Source organism: Lontra canadensis, unplaced genomic scaffold (genome assembly GCF_010015895.1).
Source record: "Lontra canadensis isolate GAN:19392208 unplaced genomic scaffold, GSC_riverotter_1.0 scaffold58, whole genome shotgun sequence".
In the NCBI taxonomy this organism is placed as follows: domain Eukaryota; kingdom Metazoa; phylum Chordata; class Mammalia; order Carnivora; family Mustelidae; genus Lontra; species Lontra canadensis.
Window position 1 is genome coordinate 6,027,206 of NW_022631052.1, and position 12,090 is coordinate 6,039,295.

Below are 12,090 nucleotides of genomic sequence, written 5' to 3' on the forward strand. Positions count from 1 at the left end.
AGAGATGCTTGCAGTGGTCCCAAGTGGGAGGAGGTGCAGCTGCTGGCCAGTGGGAGGGGACGAAGAGGGTGCCTTCTACGCACAGGACGGCCTCCCACAACAAAGAACTGTCCAGCCCAGAATGTTAATAGTGCCTGGCATATTATAATAAAGCCTGCTCTAGGTGGACCTATCAGCAGATGAAACATCATCAGGGATTGTTAGAGATATTTAGGGGTAAGACACTACAGGGTCCTGGTCTTCATTCACTCATTCAAAACACCTGCATCAAAACCGTCTGATATGGGGCACCTGGATAGCTCAGTGTGTTAAGCCTCTGTTTTCAGCTCAGGTCATGATCTCAGGGTCCTGGGATGGAGCCCCACATCGGGCTCTCTGCTCAGCAGGGAGCCTGCTTCCCCCTCTCTTGCTGCCTGCCTCTCTGCCTGCTTGTGATCTCTCTCTCTCTCTCTGTGTCAAACAAATAAATAAAAATCTTAAAAAAAAAAAGTCTGATAGAAGAGAACTGTAAGAAGGAAAGGGAAGGAAGGGGAAGGAAGAAACAGACGAATACAGCTCAGCCCCCCTCTGCCAAGCTTAGCAGCTCCTGCACTGTCTGGTAAAGACAAGCAACACCAGAGTGCTGGGTAGGAAATGGGTGGCTTCCAGAGTCAACCAAATAGAGAGATGAACCCAAGAAGAGGAAGGAGGAAATCTCCTTGGAGTTACTCAGAGAAAGGGGGACTCCAACCCACTTCAATTTCATCAGGGGATCTTTTGGACTATGTGTCAATGAGATGCACCAGCAGGGGGGGACCACCCTGGGAGAAATACCTGCTCTGTTCACAACTAACGCTGGGCACCACTTCACGGAAGATTTTCATGGAAGCCCCTATTATATTATATATTATATTTTATACTACATATTATACTATATTATATATAAATTATATATTATATATAAATTATAAAAGATATATATTATATTATAATGTGAATTTTTTTCTTTAAAATTTTACCGAGAAAGAGAGAGAGAGGCATGTCATTACGGTGGCCAGAAATTCAGACTGAGTCTTCAGATCCAGGTATAAATCTGGGTGGTGGGTTCTGACACTTACCAGCTGTGTCACTTCCCTTCTCTTAGTTTCTCCATCTGTAAAATGGGGCCTGCCTCCTAGTGCTGTTTTGAGCACGCAACAAAATGACAAGTTTTCCACGGATCATTGCAATGCATAGCACAACATCAGGCACCTGAGAAGACTCGGTGACTTCTTTTAATGCGTACAGATTAGGGAGTGATCATTAACTTAACAAAACGATTTAGCAGGAGAATTATCTTAATGTCACATTTCCGTAGTGCATTTAATACCTGGTGACATTGACCATTGTGGGATGAAGACACGTCTTTGTACAACATCTCTATTGTGTAAAGGATGGTTCCCCTGAAGGGTGAAAGGGACTACGGTGGCCTATGGGAACCAGCTCCATCTGAAACTGGGCCAGCCCCAGCCACAGCACCGGAGACATTAAAGACCCTTTAATGACTCCAGACACGTAGTTACTTATACTTTCCTCCGAGAATGCAACTCTCACCTTCCTACTCTGTCTATCCCAGGGCCCAACAAATTGGTCTCACTCACTTTCACCTGCTCAAAGAGACACTTCTCTTTGTAAAGAAAATAGGCTCCAACTTAGACCCAGTAATAGCAGCTAACTACTAGAAAGCTGGATGTTATCCAGGTTCCCAAACATCGTCCCCCCAAATGCTCTAGGCAACCCTCTGAAGCAAGCACAATTAGTACCCATTTTACAGATGAGAAGGCTTAGGCCCAAAGAGGCTGAGCGTTCCTTCCTGCCATGACTGAGCTGGTCAGCAATGCAGCTAAGACTCTAAGCCAGGCCCTTCAGAGCCCTCGTCTACCTTGACAGATATGAGAAGACCTCTTGAAGGAGAAAATGAGGTCTGAAAAGATGAGTCTCATCTTCTTCCCTTTGCATTCAGTCTGTTTGTACCATCATCTTCCCCACTCGCAACCCTGAACGTGCTATGCTCTCCCTTTTCCTCTCCTATACCAAACTCCAATACAAATAAAACAGACTAGAGCCAAACTTCAAGGCCACCAGGAGACAGGTTATGCTACTTTTATCTCTATTTCACAGATGAGGGCACTGAGAAACAGAGAGGCTAAATGACTTGCCCCACATCACACAGCTGGTCAGCAATGGATCCAGATTCCAGCCCAGGAGAATTGGGCTCCAGAGTTGAAACTGTTAACACCATACTGTGTTGCCTTTTTCACAAGTAGTACTGGCTAGATTTCAAAAAAGATTTTGTAATTTAGCTATCTTGTGATTTGCCGTTGCTTTTTCCATTATCACCCTTTTGTTTGTAACCAAGAGAAGGTTTCAGACCCCAAAGAACAAATAAAAATCACTCTCCAAGGCATGAACTTGATTCTCCACCCCAACTTGATCCTGTATCTGGTCTTTAGGATCCACCTAAATACTCTACCCTCTTGGGGTCTTTGGGCAAACTTCTTTCTTCCCCTTTCCATCCTGGGAACCTACCCAGCCAGCTGCTCCATTTGTAGAGCCCAGAAGATAGGCAAATGAAGTTCAGCCCCTCCTCAGCTTTGCACATCCATCTCCATTCACTTCTGAACCACGTGGGCCATCTATATATTCATTTACTATTCATTCAGTCGACACATACGTATTGAAGAGCTATATTCCAGGTCCTGGGCTAGGCACCAGGGATTCAACAGTGAACAAGATGAACACAGTCTCTGCCCTTAAAGAACTGATATTTTATGAAGACAGACAATGTGCACTTCAACTTATAAATAGGATAATTCTAGATATTGATAAAGGATACAAAGAAAATTGACAGAGAGGTAGACTAGGGAGGGAGTGACTGAGGATGGGGTGCTTAGCTAAGGTGGTCAGTAAAGACTTCTCTGAGGAGTGGACATTTGAGCTGAGACCTAAGTGACAAGAGGGAGCCGATATCATAGGGATCGGAGGGCAGAGGGGAAAGCCAAGTGCAAAGGTCTGGAGGTGAGAAAAATGAGAAGTGTGTGAGGCATAGCAGGCGGGCCAATGAAGGGGGAGCATGTTACAGAGATGGGTGGGAGTTAATGACAAAGGCCCCTGCAGAGCAGGGTGAGGAGTATGGATTTTATTCCAAGTGCACTGGGGAGTCGTTGGAGGGCTAAAAGCAGAAGAATGACAAGATCTGATTTATGATTTTAAAATGTAACTTTGGTTATCGTGTAGAGAATGGATTGCAGAGGAAAGCAAGGATAGAAGAAATAGGGAGACCAGTCAGGAAGCTACTGTTAGAAAACAGATGAGATGATGGTGGCTTAGACTAGGGTGATAATGGAGAAGAAGATGAGAAGTAGATGGGTTGGAATATATTTTGGAGGCAGAGCTAACCGAACTTGTTGATGGATTGGATATGAGGCAGGAGAGAACGGGGGAGGTAAGGATGACTATGAGGTGTGACTCCTACAAGACGGACCTGGACTTTTTTCACATTTTGTGAAAACGCACCTAATCCACATGAATGGAGGGTTCCTCTGTCCTCTCCATTCTTTTTTCTTGCTTCCAGAATTAGAGTTTAAACCAACTTCCAAATCCAGACCAAAGGCCATGATGGCTGGGGAATCCAAAAGGACTGTGGCAGAGTGACCACTGATAGAACCACCAGTATAACTATCAGTGTGGCCCCAGAAAAGATGGGGTATGAGAGCAAGTACAGGCTCTAGAACCAATGTGAGCTAGATTAGAATCACCGTGTAACTGTAAGAAACTTAATGAACACCTCTGAGCCTCAATTTCCTCATCTGTAATATGGAGCCATGATAAATATCTACCACTTTTCAGAATCTCAGTGAAGATTAGTAATCAAATGCACATAATGGTTACTCAGTAAATGACTGCTTCCTTCCCTCCCCTTCTCCTCTACTCACTCAAGGTCAAGGTTTCCCTCCTGGCACTATGAGGTTCTGCATTCTAAGAGGTTGAAAGGTATATGATCCAGAGGGATGACTGCTTTGGCCTTAATGAAACATCTCCGGTAATTTTAACAGACAGGGGTTGGAGGAACTGGGGCTCATTATCCCAACCCAAAGATTCAACCTCCTATTACAAATTATCCCCATTTGAGAATTCTGGTTCCTCTGCCTTTATGGGCAAATTAGCTCTAGAATGCCCTGGGGGGGGAGCCAGAATGAATCTATCCCATTGAATTCACAGGGACCTCTCTCCAGATCTATTGACAATGCTAACAACTGGGCTTAGCTGACACCCCTGTGGTGGGGAGGTTTGGAGGGTTCAGAGAAGACCACATGAAGAAGTGGCCTCAGGGTATCTGGGCTCTCTGGAAAGCAGTGTATCTATGAGATGCCAGAAGGAATGTGTACAGATCTGTGTGCATTAGAATGGGTGGGAGCACCCCCCTCCAGAGGGAGTATGTGATTTTTTTTCTCCCCTGCACAAACTTCTTTAGACAAGTGCTGAATACAAATTTGAGCAGAGGAATCGATGCTTGGTTATACACCATGCCAGGCGTCTAGATAACACAGTGCACATTTAGAAAATGAAACACCAGATTAACCCTTCTGTACCCAAACTTTCAAAAGGAATCATTTCCATCTTAATAATCCTGAAGATTGTTATCCTTTCAGATCTCGTCTCAGCCTCAAAGGGTTAAGTCAACTTAATGTCCATGCTTTGACCCTCACAAGCCATCTATTGACTTGTAGGCAAGTGCCTTATTCTGTTCACCTTCATATTTGACCACCAATCCTCCCCAGCTCTTATATTTTTGAACCCACGAAGATGCCAAGGATATGATTTTCTTGAAACCAAAGTGTCTAAACCCTAGCCTCTTCTTCAGAATAAATCAAAGGGCAGATTCATGGCATTCGCTATTGCACAATTCTATTGTTTTAAGCATGAATTTTCGTTTCTTTGGGGTTAGAGATAGCTACTTGTAACTGTTTTAGAGTACATTTAAAATAAACCTTTCTTACATCATTTATTTGGGAAGAAAGGAGAAGACACCGTTTTCAGTCAATTGTTTTGTTCTTTGATATATATACCTGTGTACAGGATGCGGGTTCTAAGGAAAGACAAAAGGGGGGAAATAAGCATAGGAGAGGGCAAAAATCACAGAGTAAAGGAAAGACAAAAGGAGGGGGTAATGGAAGAGAGGGCAGGTTACAGGAGCCCATTTGCTCCTTCAGAGGCGCGGCAGGGTCAGCACCGCGGACAGCTCCCGTCTTTGTCTTGGTCCAAACTCCAGCGCCCGCGCTCACCCCGACCGCAACGGCTGGCGCGCCCGTTGCTTTCTCCACCAAACCTGCTTCGGAGAGAGAGAGCGCGCATAGCAGAGAGAGAGAGCGAGAGAGAGAGATCTTCCTATCCTCTCCCCGCATCCTCCGAACTCGGCTTTGATTTCATCCCACCACATCGCGGCTGCCGATTTTAACTTGGCTTCACCCGGAATCCCGCTTCCGTCTACATGGTGTTGGGGGCTGGGGTGTCGCCGTGGAGAGTGCAGATTGAATTTGAAATTCGTTTCACTGTCACTGTCCCAGGCCCCAGCCTCCCACATCTGTCCCCAGACAAGGCCTACCCTCCGACTGAAAAAAATAAAGAAAAGAAAAAAAAAAAATCCGGCGGTGTCGATCAGTTCGTTGGTGCGCATCCCGGGCTGTGGACACAGAAGGACGCCCAGACCAGCTGAGCTTGGCCCAAGACCCACAGCATCAAACCCAGGAAAGGAAAAACCACCCCTGGGAGACAGAAGCCAGGAAGATGAGAAAGGGTTTCTTCCAATTCAACCTAAGCCTGGCAAAAAGCAATGGATTATGTTATGTTCAGAAACCATACATCCCGGCACACGAATTCAGCCTCATTTCTCTCCCTTTTACCAGAGAAAGCATCTCATTCCGAGTTCAACAAGCCTCATCTACAGAGGCTGCTCAAAAGACTTTTTTTTTTTTTTTCTGGGCCCTTTCGTAGGATCCAGGATATAAAGAATCTCTTCTCATGTTCTCGCTTGCCTAAAACCTTGCTTTCCCGAGGGATTGAGAAATGCCCCGTATGTAAAGCTCATTCTCCAAACCTTACACTCAACATACATAAACAGAGAGAAAAACAATGCAGCCAGGGACAATAAAGTTCTGCGCTTTCGCCAAGCTTCAGAGAAGTGGGCCAGCGAAGCTACGATTTGTTCTCACACAATTTGTTCCCCAAGTGGAGCCTTAGAGCGGGGTATAGACAAGGAAAGTTTAAGAATGAGCCTCCTGTACAAGAAGACTTCCTGTGGCCATCTGCAAATATGTTAAGAGGAAAGAAAGAGGACTCTTGCCGATCTAAAGCTTAGGGCCCCCACACCAACGTCTGGAGCACAGAGATATCGCAGCAAGCCAACCAGCCAGAAGACCCGGAGCCCAGTCCAAACACTGTGGATGGATTGGTATCCGCCTCCCAAATAAGATGCTTCACCATCCCCTTCAGGGAAAAGAAAAAAAAAAAAAAATCCCTGGAATTTCCCCCAAACAGCATTCTGTCCTTCCCCTCCTCCTCCCCCAAGAAACCTGGAGGAGAAAGGCCACTGCACACTGTTGGGCAGCTCAAAGGAGTTTTAGAGAAAGCGCGATCCCCGCTGAGGTGCCTCTGGCGCAGAAGGGCGCTCAGAGGGGTAAACATACTCGCCTTGGGAGGAAGGAGCTGGGGGTCGCTTTCCCTGGGCCCCTCCCCTCTCCCGGGGTCCGCGGCGGTGGGCGCTTGGAGGTGTGGAGGTGGGGGAGGGACGCCCCCCACCCAGCCCGCTCCGGCTCGCTGTTCAGCCCGGCTGCGGTGTAAACCGCCGCTTTCCGATGCAGATTTCCCTTTTAACACCTTCTAAACAAAGGCTAATGAGGCCACTGCTTTACTCTATCAACACACAATCATTAGCAGCCGAGAAATAAACGCGCGCGCGCGTCCGCGCGCGCGCTCACTCACTCACTCACACACACACACGCACACACACACAGCGAGCGGGCTGCCAAAGTCGAGCGAATTATAAAGGAACCCGTATTAGGCTAACAAAAAGGAGGTGGAATACGGAGGGGCGGGGAGAGGAGGTGGGCTAGAATGAGGAGAGGAGAAGGGGGGCAATGTTATCGAGACCGTGAAAAAGACCTAGAGGAAAGAAAGGGACCGCAAGATACAGACTCAAACGCTCACTGGCCGATAATTAGAAAGTCTAGGGGACCCTTAATTTGAAGGTTAACGTCCCTGGAAAGCTCTCCCCATTCGTGTTCCGGAAATGGAGCAGGGTTGCAGGCATCTTTTTAGAAACCGCTTCCTCCGCAGGCGGATGGTCTCCACCTTCAGATACGCTCAATGGGGCCAAAGAAGCCGCGACCACAGCCCCGAGCTCCCAGAGCTGCCTGCCCTCCCACGCCAAACAGCTGGGGCCGGCCTCCAGGCCTAACAGGCGAGGCAAGGAGGAGGAGGATCCCAGCGGTTCTCAGCTCAGACCTTCGGCTTATCAGGCCACCTGGGATACGCGCTCCAGCGGGCAGTCCTTGGGACAGCGCACAGCTCAGCACCAAGGGCCGGGGTTTTCCCTCTCTGAACAAAAGCCTCAGTATTTTCCTCACAAGTTGGCGGACTGGCTTGCACCTTTCTTTCTGTCCTCCTTAGACCCCCTCGGGCCCCCAGAAATCAGCCCCAGCCTGTGCCCTCCCAGCGACTGGAGTGTAAGTTTGGCGATGCGTTGCAGCCCACACCCTTGGGGATATAGCGCATAAGCTGGCCGGGCAACCAGGAGGGTAGGGCCACTGGGGGAGGGGGTGCCTTCCAGGATTCGGGCTTGCAGGAAGGAGAGAGGACCCCCCAAACCTGGCCTTGGCCACAGAAGCATCTGGGTCTCTAAGCTGGCCAGCGTTACCAAGCACACGCACTCACTTTGGGACTGGATCTCCCACAACCCAAAGTCCTGTTCAGCCACTGTCCTCCCCACCTGCTCCCTCTCAGATATGCCAGGTGCCTGGTAAGTCTGCCCAGCCAACCTCCATCATGGCCGGACTCCTGGCTCCCGGCACACCTCAGACACAGCCTTCTGGCACCGGTGCCCGTCCCAAAGCCACCCAACACGACAGTGTTGCCCAGCCCCTGCAGGCTCGCACCCTATAGGCCCCTTTGAGTCCCGGTCCAGATATAGGGCAGGGGTTAAGTTCAGACTCAAGAGCCGCTGCCCCCCCCCTCCCAGCACTGGGAAAGGGACTCAGGAGGGCGGGAGAATGGGGAGGAGTGTCATTGTTGAATAGATAAATAGAAGAAGGAAGGAAAGAAGGAAGAAAGGAAGGAGAAAGGAAAGAAGGAAGGAAGGGTGCGTGGGTGGGTCAGCCAGCGAATGGCAGGGAGGGAGGGAGGGAAGGAAGGAAGGAAGGAAGGAAGGAAGGAAGGAAGGAAACAGAGGGATTCCCTGCCTTTTTGATTAAACGTTCCAGGTCGGGGCTGCCCAGTTAACGAGACCGTTAATTAAGCCGTGCGCAATTCAGCTGACAGGAAGGCCCTGCGCCCCGCGGAGATATTCTGGAAACCAAGCAGTCCAAGGCAGAGCGCAAGGGGCACACCGGCCTTATCGCCCCTGTCTTCCAGGGTTCCGCCTACGCCCCGGTGCTCTTGGGGGCGCCCAAGCCCAGATACTTTTCCAGCGTGGACTCAGGGCTGCCCCCCCGGTGGCCGCCCCCTCGGAGCTCGCGGGAGGCTGATCCACCCCCACATTCCTTCCGCATCCCTGCGCGGATACCTAGGCCAGAGCGCGAGCCCTGACCCTCGCATCAGGCCCCACCAGCGTCCACCCAGGCCAGCCAGGGCGCACACGTTCTGGGCGTCCTCGGGCAAACTCGAACTCCTGAGGACAGGGGCTGGGGACCTGGCCTGCCAGTCCGGCTCTCTGGGTCTCGCCGGAGCGCCAAACCAACCGCTCTTCTCAGGCCTCGGGGCAGCAGGGCCCGGCCTCCCCGCTCGCTCCTACTCCGGGCCGATGCCGCGCGGCGGCGGGCAGTGCGCGGCGGCGCGGCGGGACGCTGAGTGTGTGTGCGCGGCGCGGCCTATATTTACACCCCAAACAAAATAATTACACTTTTGTCGGAGGGAGAAAGCCAGTGATTAGGCGCGGGCTCTTTGCGGCAAAACAGTTTCTCAGTGGTACACCAGTATAATTTTTCACGGCTGGCTGAAATCAAAGAGGGGAGGTAATGAATCCGGCGAGCAATTTAAATTTACAATTTGTAACGCCGCCGCCGCCGCGCAGACCCGGCCGAGAGCGCAGCTCTGAGACGCTCGCTGCGTTTGTTTAATGTTAAAGCCGCGCCGGCTCTTGGGGGCGGGGTGGGGGGGGTGAGGAGAAGGCGTTTGGCTGGGGGGTTGGGGGGAAGTAATGATCGAAGTCGGGAGAGGGCCCGCTGCGCCGCCCAAGATACCGCGCGGAGGACAGGACGAGGGGCGCACCCCTCGGGTTTCCTCAGAGCGCGCGTTCCCCAAGAAAGCAAGCCACTCCGGCCCATTCAAAGGGAGGGGATGCCTTCAGAGGGGCGAAGGGAGATCCTCCGGCCGCCAGAAAAGCCCCCACGTTCCTTCTGAGCTGTTGAACCACAGCCACGTCCCTCCCCCCGCACCCCACGCAAGAGAGTTTCCAGTGAGGAGTAGGGAGGTGCAGCTGAAAATTCTCTTTAGCCTGAGGGGTAGGTGAGCTCCAGATGCCCTGAAGAGTCCCCATTCCGGCCGCTGCCCTGCGTCCCGGGCTGGAGAGGACAGGAAAGCCGCACATCCCTCCCCCGCCCCACCCAAGCCTCAGCTCAGCGCGCTTCAAAACTCCCACCCCGGGCGGGTGTGTGCCTCTTCGCCGGTAATTAATTACCGAACTCAAGGGGGAATATGCAAACCGCATATTACTAACTCTACAGGGCTTAAGTGATTGGAAACAGATTATTATCTTGTTTGTCTTTTGTCTGTTTTACTTATCCCGCCGCCGTCTGTCGAGATGTAATGTTGATACTCTTTAGTCTAGGAGGAAGATTTTTATATAGTAAATTTCATCAACATCTTGTATAAGTGACATTGCGTCTCCATGCATTACCCTGTTAAGACACAAGCGGTTTATTAGTTACATATAGGAGGGGATTTTGCTGCCTGGTCGCCATCTGTTAGTGCTGTTAGGGCGGGATAATTCGTCTAATAGTTGGTCTGCTGGCGTTTTTCGGATGCCGTGCTCCCTGGAAGGTGGAGGGCTGGCAAAGGCCAAGCCGGGTTTCCTGCAGCGGGGCTGGGGCGCGGAGGTTTGGGACTGGGGCTGGGCTGGGCTGAGGCTCGTAGGGCAACTTCAGAGGGAGAGAAGGGTCAAACTCAGGTATAGGAGGCAGAAGGCCAGACCAGGGATTCTGGAAGTAGAGCCCTCATCTCCTGCAAATTCCGGCATTCAGCCCCCCAACAACATCCAGGCTCCGGAAGAACCAGAGCTGCTCTCTGAGACTGTCCCCAACTCCTGCTACCTCCCACAGCCTGGGGCCTGGCTGTGCATTGGCATTTAAACACACCCAGGAGGTGGGGGTGGGTGGATTTGTCCCATGTGGAGTCCAGTACACAGGCCCCAGCAACCAGGCAGTGTTGGCAAAGCCAGGGCTAGGAAGACGCAGCACCCCGGCTCTCAGGGAGGACCGGGGTGGGTGGGTGGGTGTTAGAGGAGGGCAGGTTCAGGGCGCCTAGTCCAGAGCAGGGCAGAGGCTGTCAGATGGGGGCTTTTAATGACTGTATGTGAGTTTTCCAGCAACCCAATAGCTGTGTGGTGCACGATGAGAACTGTTCATTGCAGCGTTGAGTCGGGTGCTGGATTTGGACGCCCAGTAGAGAGGCAGAGGGAAGGAAATAAAAACAGTGAAATCAAGAAGGAAAGTGATGGAGAAACAGAGGGAAAGGGAAACAGAAAGAGAACAGAGGCTGAACATCAGAAAGAAAAGGAGACCGAAAGGAAAACAGACATGCAGAGAATGTGGGAGAGAGAAACCCCCGTGAAACAAAGGGTAAATAGGCAACCCGATTGGCCTCCACTTCCAGCCTGGTACCTCTCTCTTGCTGTGTTCTTGGTTCTCTCGGACCCTGCCTTGCTGGGTCTCAGGGCTCCTCGTGCCTCAGGAGGGTAGGGCCAGGTGCTTCCAGAAACTGTGATTTCATCTGGGGCTCTTGGACCTCTCCCAGCTGGGCTGCGGGGGGTGAGGGGGTGGGGACCAGGCGAGATGCAGTCTACTTGTGCCTGGCCGAGCCAGGGTCTAACCAGCCACAACGCTACACTACGTGGTGTAGACACCTGTCCCTGGACAAGCCGGAGGATGGAGTAACAGCACCATCAGGCAGCAGCTACCCGATTTGGGGACTTCCTTTCAGAGGCCCAGCTGTGGGTCAGTGTCCCACCTGGTGACCAGCATCTGTCAATTTCCTGTCCCCAGCAAGATCACCTCCCCTAGAGACTGTGGGGGACAGAGCTAGGCCTAGACAGGAACAGAGAGAGAAGTCAGCATCTCTGTGCCTCCACCAAACGCCCCCACACAGGCATCCAGAAATCCTGTCCCCGCCAAACCCACAAAGGCAATGCTAGGAGGACACACACAACATGCACGCCCCCCCCCAAAAAAAAACCTCCAGGAGTCATATAAACAAAAACCTGCTATCCCATGCAGACACACACATTGTGAATGGCGCACAAACAAAAATCCACAAAATTCTGCATTCACAAACACACCCAGTCACATCCACCCGGGATCTCAAACATGCACACGGTCACCCACACACAAAAACACACATTCAGATTTTTTTAAGTCCACTGACATATACACCAATGCTAGTGCACACACACAATAGTTGTACACAGATGCATATACAAACACCCTCACATTCGAGTGTCCAAAAGTAAGCAGACACGCCTATACACAGACCAACGAAAATAAGAGTCCACAGACAAATACACAGCAGAACTATTCACAAATACAAACACACAAATTCGCACAAAAAAGACACATACCCAAATGTACTCGCATGCTGGATTAT